The sequence below is a fragment of the Mus caroli genome, chromosome 1 (assembly GCF_900094665.2).
Source record: "Mus caroli chromosome 1, CAROLI_EIJ_v1.1, whole genome shotgun sequence".
NCBI classification, from domain to species: Eukaryota; Metazoa; Chordata; class Mammalia; order Rodentia; family Muridae; genus Mus; species Mus caroli.
This window is the reverse complement of record NC_034570.1, coordinates 34433955-34444038: the sequence shown is the minus strand read 5'-3', so window position 1 is coordinate 34444038 and position 10084 is coordinate 34433955. Positions and strand designations below refer to the sequence as shown.

The 10084-nt window shown below is 46.2% G+C and overlaps 1 long non-coding RNA gene across 1 annotated transcript; it reads left to right on the top strand.

The window, feature by feature from the left end:
- Positions 1-7128: 7128 nt before the first annotated feature.
- LOC110290104 lies at positions 7129-8318 on the top strand. Its single transcript, XR_002377404.1, has 2 exons — positions 7129-7284; positions 8121-8318. It is a non-coding gene; the product is annotated as an uncharacterized LOC110290104 (long non-coding RNA).
- Positions 8319-10084: the final 1766 nt, after the last annotated feature.

Here is a 10084-nt window from a genome sequence, read left to right as displayed (position 1 = left end):
TCCTTCCCGGGACCTCCTTATGCAGCACCCCCAGAATGAGAACATTTTTAATGAGAGAAAAAGAAATTTTTGACACCAAATCTCAGCATGCCTGGATTCTTCATCACCTGCTCACTCTAAATTTGTTTTTGTGATATTTCTATTTACTCAATTCAACTCTGCTTGCCAACTCGGTAGAGGAAAAATACCTGTAATCCCAATTCTGGGGATACTGAGACAGGAGGATTGCTAGGATGAGGCCAGCTGGAGTATGTCGAGAATCTGCCTCTAAACCAGCAGTGAACAAACAGAAAATGAGAACGTTCTCACGCTGTGGTGCCTCCAGATCCCAGACAGGTCGTTGTCCTAGCATGGGGCACGTCCTCTTAGAGTCCACTGATGGAAACAGACTGGGAGAACGTTTTCTGTGCCTGAACATGGAGTTACCAATCCTCTGTGATCAGCAGGGAGACAAAGCAGAGGTTCTCCTCCTCAGAGTCTCCTCTGAGCAGGAAGTAGCTTTAGGACACAGCTCATGCATGTGCACAATGCAGGATGGGGACTTGAAATCTTCTTTGTTAGCCTTTTGAGTAGCTGCTAAGGTTGGCAGAAGACTTTCTAGTCGCCATTATAGTACGCAGTCATCGCCTCCCTCCAGACAGGCTTCTGAGTCTGTGTTATTAGCTCAGGAGTTGTTCAAGGGCGTTGGCGCTCAGCTGTTCTCTGGAGCATTGCCGAGTCCCTCACAGACCCGTGCAGCCCACGGAAGAAGGTCACATGATGATGATCACTCAAAACTCAGAGAAATACACAGTTGAGATACAGATAACATGTGTGTGTCTCAAAACAGAAGTATTATGAGGGAAAGATAAAATTGCTTAAAATTTTATCTAAAGCTGGGAGGTGGTGGCACACACCTTTAACTCCAACATTTGGGAGAGGCAGGCAGATCTCTGTGAGTTCCAGGCCAGCCTGGTTTACAGAAGAAGTTACAAGACAGCCAGGGCTATACAGAGAAACCCTGTCTCAAAACCGACAACAAATAGATAAAAAAAAAAATCAGTCCAAATCAAGATACTATAATGTGTGAGCTTGGCACTTATATTCCATGGGTCAATGGGGGTGGGTGATATATGTTCTAAGACCTTTAGTGGAATGAATAAATTTTAATTTATAAATCAAACCACCTTGAGAATAATAGTAACAATATACTGTAATAAATGCTACCTGAAATTGGTGAAATTTTTATTTCTGGAATTTATTTTAACCTATGTGTGGACACACACATCATGGCACACCTGTGGAGCTCGGGGGACAGCCACAGGTATTAGCCTTCACCTCCACCCTGTTTGAGACAGGGTGCCTTGTTTCCTTGTGTATCCTCCAGGCTAGCTGGTCTGTGAGCCTTAGGAGACTCTGTCTCTTCAGTCTCTAAGTAGGAATGCCAGTGTTGCAGTGGTGCCCTACTGTCTCTGGCTTTATGTAGATTCCAGGAATTCAAACTCCGCCCTTCAGCCTATTCACTAAGCAACTTCCCCAGCCCATCATGTCTGGAGAAACTGGATAATGGGCGATTCCCATACTATATAATGCTAACACGAGCCATTTTAAAAGTTAAGAGTGACTTTTATTATCTAACAGATAATAAATTATTATTATTATTAAAAGAGAGAGATCTAGATAGGTGAAACAGTCTGGGTTCTAGTGAGCCAATTCCAAATCTTTTTTTTTTCATTTTTTTATTGTTATTTTATTTATTCATTTCAAATGTTATCCCCCTTCCCAGTTTCCCCTCCACAACCCCCCCATCCCCTCCCCCTCCCCTCTGCCTCTATGAGGGTGCTCTCTTACCCGCCACCCACTCCCACTTCACTGCCCTAGCATCCCCCTACCCTGGGTCATCTAGCCTCCACAGGATCAAGCAGCTCCCTCCTAGTGATGCCAGATAAGGCCATGCTCTGCTACATCTCCAGCTGGAGCCATGGGCCGCGCCCCCCCCCCCCATTGTACACTTTGGTTAGTGGTTTAGTCCTTGGGAGCTTTGGGAGGTCTGCTTGGTTGATACTGTTGATCTTCCTATGGAGTTGCAGACCCCTTCAGCTCCTCAGTTCTTGCCCTAACTTCTCCATTGGGGTCCCATGCTCAGTCTGATGGTTGGTTGTGAGCATCCACATCTGCATTGGTCAGGTTGTGGCAGAGCCTCTCAGGAGACAGCTATACCAGGCTCCTGTCAGCATCAGCGATAGTGTCTGGGTTTGGTGTCTACACGTGGGATGGATCCCTAGGTGGGGCTGTCTCTGGATGGCCTTTCCTTCAGTCTCTGCTCCACTCTTTGTCCCTGAATTTCCTTTTGACAAGAGGAATTCTGGATTAACATTTTTGAGGTGGGTGGGTGGCCCCATCCCTCAACCGGGGGCCATGCATATCCACTGGATATGGTCTCTACAAGTTCTCTCTCTCCTTTGTTGGGTATTTTGGCTAATGTCCTCCCTGTTGGGCCCTGGGAACCTCTTGGGTCCCTGGCATCTGAGACTTTCTAGTGGCTACCCAATAATTTAGCTTGTCAGGCATTTTCTGTTTAGAATACCACTGTGTTCAAAACCTCCTAGATAAGTAATGGTTCTTATGGCACTCACACGCTCCCATTTGGTTCCCAGCCTCCCCGATTCTCCCACCGAACTTGAACCTCACAGAAGAGTGGATCCCACATTAGGGTCAAGGTCATTTCCAGGTGAGCAGTCCCAAGCAACACTAGAGATTCCACTTCATAAAAGCTTCAAAGTCCCCTTCCCTGATGCTAGTAGACACACAAACCCTACAATGATAGGGTCGTTACTTTGAACACAGCAATCTCTTTAGGTTCTTCTAAGTGTAGAGGACTAATAATAATAATAATAATGTCTCTCCTGAAAATTCTGACTATTGTGATGGGAAGCTAAGGGTGACCTGATGGGTTCCTTTGCAGAAGCCTGTGAGTGCTCAATAGAGCACATGGGGGGGGGAGAGTGGGGGTGGGGAGGGGATGAATGAAGCACGGAACTGTCTAGGAGAGGGAAGTTCTATAGGTGTTTGAGAAGAAAGCTTGGGGAGAGGAGAGAAAGGGCAAATAGGGAGAAAGTGCTGAGAATTCAGGAGGGAATTAAGGTTCAGGAATGATAAGCTGCAAGTCCAACTGCAAAAGAACCCAGCAGGGAGTGGGGACCTGCCCAAGAAATCCAGGGAGTCAGAGTGGAGCAAATGTGCTGGTTGGCCAAGTGTGCTGGAACATGGAATGCTGAATGAGATTAACTTATTTAAAACATATCAAAGTGAATGTGGCTGTAAGCAGAGAGGAATTCTCTACTGTTGTTTTAATGCTTCTGCCTGGAATGGCAGCCTCAGGGGATGCTGGAGTAGCAGAGAGAGACCTGGTGTGTGTGTGTGTGTGTGTGTGTGTGTGTGTGTGTGTGTGTGTGTTGGGGAGATGTGGCCGTGAGTCAGGCTGGGAAATGTGTGTGTAAGGAAAAGCCAAAAAGGACAGGAGAGCAGCAGATGCTCTTGGCTGGCAAAGCCAATCTGGAAGGTTTTGTCTAGGCTCCGGGGTGGAGTTCAATGGTATGCGGGCGCATACACACACACATACACACACACACAAAACTGCACAGAGACTCAGGTTATAATAGGGACTGAACTAGAGTCCTATGCCACCCCACTGTCCTGGTCAAACACGAACCCAGAGACAGTGGTGGTACTGTAGGACCTAGTAGTGATGAAGCCACATGTGAATATATTTATTGCATGATGCTTACACACAAGAAAATTGGCTAATGAGAGGACTGCTGACCTGGTCCAACTTTCACAGAGTGCCAGGGAGAGAATTTAATGAGTCCACGGAGCCACGTTCCATTCATCCATTCCCTCATCCATTTCTTGCTTGTCCTTTACTTTCTACAGATAATCAAAATGGTGGCAAAATGGTGGAAAAGCCAGCAGATTTTATGATAGCCAGCAGGGTGGGGGTCTTCCAGATGATATGAACTGTTCAGAGTGATCTTGAACTAGATCCTGTTGCCCCAGATATTTGACTGCTGTGGCAGATGAGGCAGGCAATGGTTTTCCTGGTAAAGAGAAACCTTACCAGGTTCTACCCAATCAGAATTCTTCTGTTTGCTCTTGACTTCTTGCTCTAGTTCTGTCCTCTCCCTCCTGCCCCCCTCTCTCCCCCTCCCCCTCTCTCTTCGGTGCTGATGGTCAGCCTCCTCCCCTCCCCTCCCCTCCCCTCNACTTTTAAAAATTATCTATTTATTTACATCTCAAATACTGACCCCTCCCGGTCCCCCATCACAGAATCCCACTACTATCCCTCCCCTCCCCTTTGCCTTTCTCAGTCTCTACTACCTTTTCAACTCCCCTCCCCATGCTCTGAATAAACTCTATTCACTACTAAAAAAAAAAAAAAAATCCTTCTGTTTACGCAGTCAGAGTCCTTTTGTGTCATCAGCACTGCCATTGGGGGGCTCGTTTTGGACCTAACAGTCACGAACTACAACAGCCAGTAGGGGATGGGGTAGGGGTAAGGCCAGTATAGAGGCAGGTGAAGAAGCGAATGATCTGAGCAGAAATGAAGAGACGTCAGGTGACATGGTTTCCGTGACATCCCCTAATTTTATCACCCGGCTTCACAGCCCTCCATTCTCTGCCACCTTTCTTCGTGCCTGGTGCTCCAGGCAGCTTTGACCGTTTACCATGTGAGTTAGGAACAGCACAGCCTCCACTGTTTGTTGAGAATCTCCTATATTCAGGGCCCTCTGGTGTTTTGTTATAGCATCAGAATCTATTCCAGTATTTGCTTGAACTGGGCTACACATGCCTGACACTATCTAAACTCCTGGCTGTCTTAAAGCCCGTGCCATCCCATCTTTCCCAGTTCCAGCTAACACACTTCCCTTACCAAGAGCCTTTTCTGATCCCCCAAGAGGTTCAAAGCATCAACATCTTGATGCTTCCTGTTGACAAACCTGCCAGGTCTGACCACCCTTGGTGACCCATGAGACTTAGGAATCCCAAGGCACTGATGCCTGGGACCAAAGGTTGAACACAATAAAGAAAAGAATTTCCTTAAACTCAAGTAACTGTCATCTCAGCTGTGGCGAGTGCTTTCTGTCTCCACCATAACCCAGCAGAGAAAGGGCTAGGGAAATGGCTGTTTGCAGAAGCAGTCAGTGGTATCGGGTAGAATCACTTTATGACAAACCACTCCTGTGCAAACTAACTGGAATTCCACAGACCTACATTAATCCCTTCCAAAGGCTTCTACAACCCAGCCCTCTTCCTCAGAGTTCCATCCACCTTAAAACCTACCACCTCTCAACCCTGGCATGAAGGGACAACACCCCCAGAACACAGACCTCCAGAGACAAACCCTTCCACCACACCTCCAAATCATGGGTAATATTGAAAGGTGGGTTTTATAGTCTTAAATAACAGAGGAAATGAAAACTGAGTGTTTGGAGAAACCCTTGAAATGTTTCTACCTCCACTCCCCTTCTCCCTCATTCTGATGAAAACTTGATGCTAAGAGCAGAAAGCACAGTGGCTCCCAAGAGGTCCACACCCTGGTGCCCGGAACTTGTGAACTTGGCTCTTGTCGAAACAAGTGTGCACAGGTGCAAATGCCTGTGCTTGTGTATACTGAATCTGGAACTAGGCTACCCGCCAGCAAGTTCAGTGACCCTCCCATTTCCAGCACTGGGGCCACAGACTCATGCAGTGCCATGCATGGCTTTTCATGTGAATGACGTGATCTGAACCCAGGTCCTCTGCAGCGAGTGAGTCCACTCTCCAGCCACCAAACTTGATTTAAAGCTAATGATAACTATGTTAGGCTCCTGACCTCCGAGACTTCAAGCTAGAGCTCCGGGTGATTTGTTACAGTAGCGTAGGACACTCATACGCTCGTCTGCATCACCTCTGATAATTGAGAGGCAGGCAGCACCAAAGAGATGCACAGGGACAACCTGCCTCACTTCCTCAATTAAGGACCAAGAGCACTGTGGTGACCCTCCTTCGCTGTCGACTTGACTTCATCTGTAATTAACTGAATAAACTTATGTGGCTGGGCACACTTGTGAGGAAATTTTCTTGATTAAATCATTTGATATGGGAAGACCCACTTGTAGTCTGGATCATTGAGGTGGGAAGATACACTTTGAACCTGGGCCACACCTTCTTCTGACTGCCTCTATAAAAGACACAGGAGAAGGAAGTTTTTGCTTTGCCTGCATGCTCTTGATGGCAAGCTTATTCCTTTATTGCCATTAGAGCCATCTTCTTTGGGATGCCAGTGTTATACTAAAGACCAGAGGAGGCAGCCAGCCTCATGGACTGAACAGCTACTGGATTCCTGTACCTTCCGTACATAGGCAGCCATTGTATTAGCTGGAGAACAACCTGAAAGCCATACACATGTATCTACATATGTGTGTATATGTCTCTATTGTGTATATATGTGTATATATACAAATATTCATTCATTCATTCATTCATTCATTCATTCATACATTCATTCATTCTATATGTTCTGTAACTCTAGAGGATCCTGACTGGTACAAGCACTTGAATCCTACTGACACAGCCCTCAATAGATTTGGCTTCTGAGCTTACCACCAGTGCATTTCTGGTGTTGTGCTTCCTGCCCGGGCAACCCTCCAGGCACATTTTCACCCACACTGCACCCAGCTTGGGACTGATACCCAGAAACCGGCAGTTAAACAACAGTGCCGTCACTCAGGAGATATCAGAGGTGGTGAATTAAAAATGTCACCTTTCAGAGCTTCTCCATGGATGGCACCTCTGTTCATTGCTTTCCAGGTCCTAAAAATACAACAATACAATAGTTCAAAAAGGAAAGAGAGAAAGAACGAGCGAGCCCCATACAGATTCTCATAAAGATCAAACAAAGGGGCTGAGCTGGCAAGGCCAAGGGCATATTAAATTCCAGCCCTGCTGCCTGATATCCTTCAGATCCAAAGCCAGGGTCACCCTCTCCTCCTGGCTGCTATATATAGACATGCCAGTTAGACCAGGCTTTTCTCCAGAGGCTGCTCCACTCTGAGCTATGCAGCAGATCCCCACCCCAGGGAATGCTGGGAAAAGGGGGCTTGTCTTGCCAGCAATTTTCCTCTTCATATTTGGTGCTATGGTCAGCTCCAAAGTCATGGATTTAAAAAGAATGTTATTTAAAGTATATAATAAAAAAGAAGTATTGCTTTCATAGCTTGCGTAGCTGCTTCAACTGGGGAAAGGGCTTCTATTTAAAGACATGATGTAGGCTGGGGTGCTGGGTATGTGTTTATAAACATGTACTCTGTCTGTGATCCCACATATGTGCTAACCATGGGCACTCAGGTAGTTTTTCACCAGCAGGGTGTTTTACTGAGACAGAAATGTGGTGTCTTTTAGGTAGCTGCCACAGAGATGCTGCTGCGGAGAGCCAGGACCAACCAACAACTATGGCCCTTCCTCGTGGTTCTCTCTTCCCTACACAGCCCTGTCCATTTCACCACTAACCCTCAGGTCTTCTCATGATGTCTGACTGCCCAGTTCTGGAACCCCAAATTGGAACCCAGCACAGATGAATTTCCAAGCCCAGCTAACGTGGAGCTTGATTTCTGTGGTATTTCAAAACATCATATGGATTCTTTATCTTTGATTTCCTGCCAGTAAACATGGAAAAGCTAAAGTTTGCTAATTGAGACGAACTGTTAATTGGGGAGAAAGCTGTGAACATGTTATTTATTCAGGATACCAATTAGTGTATTTGGAAGCATGGGACTTTTAAGCAAGGAACGGGTAGGGGTCTTTCAAAGTTCAGTGAAGGCCAGTGCTGCTGTTACAGAGGGGAGAGTTTGGTTCCTAACACCCACAGACGGAGGCTAATAACTGCCCGTAACTACTTTCCCATGGATTTGACCGTCTTTTCTGGCCTCTGAGGGCACTCCCACACACAAGAGAATGCACATTTGCACTCTCTTTCTCTCTCTCTCACACACACAGACACACACAGACACACACAGACACACACACACACACACACACCCCTATAAAGTTATCATTCTAAAATTGCCAAATCAAAATCTCTAACTCCTATTACTTATTTCCAGGAGGTCTAAGAGCTGGACAAGCTCATCAAATGGCAACAGGAATTTGCCAGCCACAAAGTCTGATAAAGCATACAACAAATGGACTGCTTCCTTCAGTACCGGCAACCTTTCATATCTAGGGCCGCTGTATCCCTGGGTTCAACCACCTGTGGACTGAAAGTACCTGGGGAGTAAAACTGTGTCGGCATTGGATGCACAGGATTTTTCTCTTGTTTTTGTTTTTTGTTTTTTGTTTTTTTTTTGGTTTTTTGTTTGTTTATTTTTCAAGACAGGGTTTCTCTGTGTAGCCCTGGCTGTCCTGGAACTCACTTTGCAGACCAGGCTGGCCTCGAACTCAGAAATCCTCCTGCCTCTGCCTCCTGAGTGCTGGGCTTAAAGGCATGTGCCACCATGCCCGGCGCTTTTCTCTTGTTGTTATGCCCTAAAACAGTGGTCCTCAGCCTTCCTAATGCCTTGACCTTTAACACAGCTCGCCACACTGTGGTGATCCCCAATCATAAAGTTATGTTCATTGCTACGTAACTGTAACTTTGCTACTGTTATGCATAGTAACATAATAAGTATTTGTGTTTTCTGATGGTCTTAGGCGACCCCTGTAAAGGGATCACGACACAGAGGTTGAGAGCCACTGTTCTAAACAGTTTAATGTTTTTTGCATAGCATTTTAAATTGTGTTAGGTACTACACATAATCTGGAGATGATATAAAAGGAAGGATGATATATAGGATGGATATATCTGGGAGGATGGATGTAGGTTCTGTGCATATATTACTCCATTTTGTATAAATGTGTGTGTGTATGTGTGTGTGAGAGAGAGAGAGAGACAGAGAGACAGAGAGATCTTGGATTTGCTTCAAACAGCACAGTGAGGAGAAATGGTAGAGGCTTATTTGACACACGATAGCCACATATGAATCATTAATCACAAAAATGTGTAGTATCAAAGCAAAAATTATAGAATCCGATATTGCCTCTAAATTTCTGCCTGCGTTGAAGGAACAACTCACCAATGGCAAAGGTGTAAGTCCTGCGTGTATCTTCACATCTTCTCAGTCCTCTGGGTCACTCGTGACCTTGAATCTCATGTCACTGTGAGCACTGCAGGCCTGGCTGTGCAGTGAAGAGCAAACGTTGCAGGCTGCTGTCTGCCCTCCCAGAAGCCCTGCCCTCGGCATGGTTCTCAGCCCTTTTCCTAGTCTCCTAGTTGCCCCTCCCCCAATTACCTAGTGTTAACAGAAAATTTAAAAACAAATTCAAACATTCTTATCCAAAGCAATGCACTTCTCTTTTCTCACTCCAAGCCAGCGAGACAGTTTCTCAGAGGCTGTTACAGGAAGCACAGCTCCCCCACCCACCCCCAGGAACACTCTCTTAGCTTTAACATTAAGGCTCTAGACTGCAGTCATGGTCACAATGTGCTGTGGGGCCTCCAGTCAGAAGGTGAAGTCTATCTGCTGACATCTTGAACCAGGGATTGCCTTTTGACTTGGATAAACAGGACGAAGGAGAATAATACAGTGTTCTCTGTTGTGGCTTTGTGTGGCCTGAAGGTTCCAGAATTGAAACCTGGCCCTCTTGGGTAGGTCTTGCTTCTAGTAGGAAACACATGGGGGCAGAGGTGACCTGGCAGGGTGAGGCTCCTCTATCTCCTGTGCACAAGAACCCCAGCAGGACTGGTCTAGCTCCTATGCACTGGAACAGTTATGAGCCAAGTGAGAGGTAATTCTTCCAAAGGATTTGCCCGCAGATTTCACTGTTCACTGCAAAAACCGCTAACTAACGCAGCCAGCGGTTTACTCTTTCCCATTACCTAAAGAGACCAACAAGACTATAAGGATGGGAGCATGGTAGGAGGTGTTACTCAAGACACAGAGATCAGAACAGATTCCCAAAGCAAGAGATCCCTCATGCAGTAGACAATCAGGACAAGAAATTAGCAGGAAACATTTCCGAAGGAAAAGAT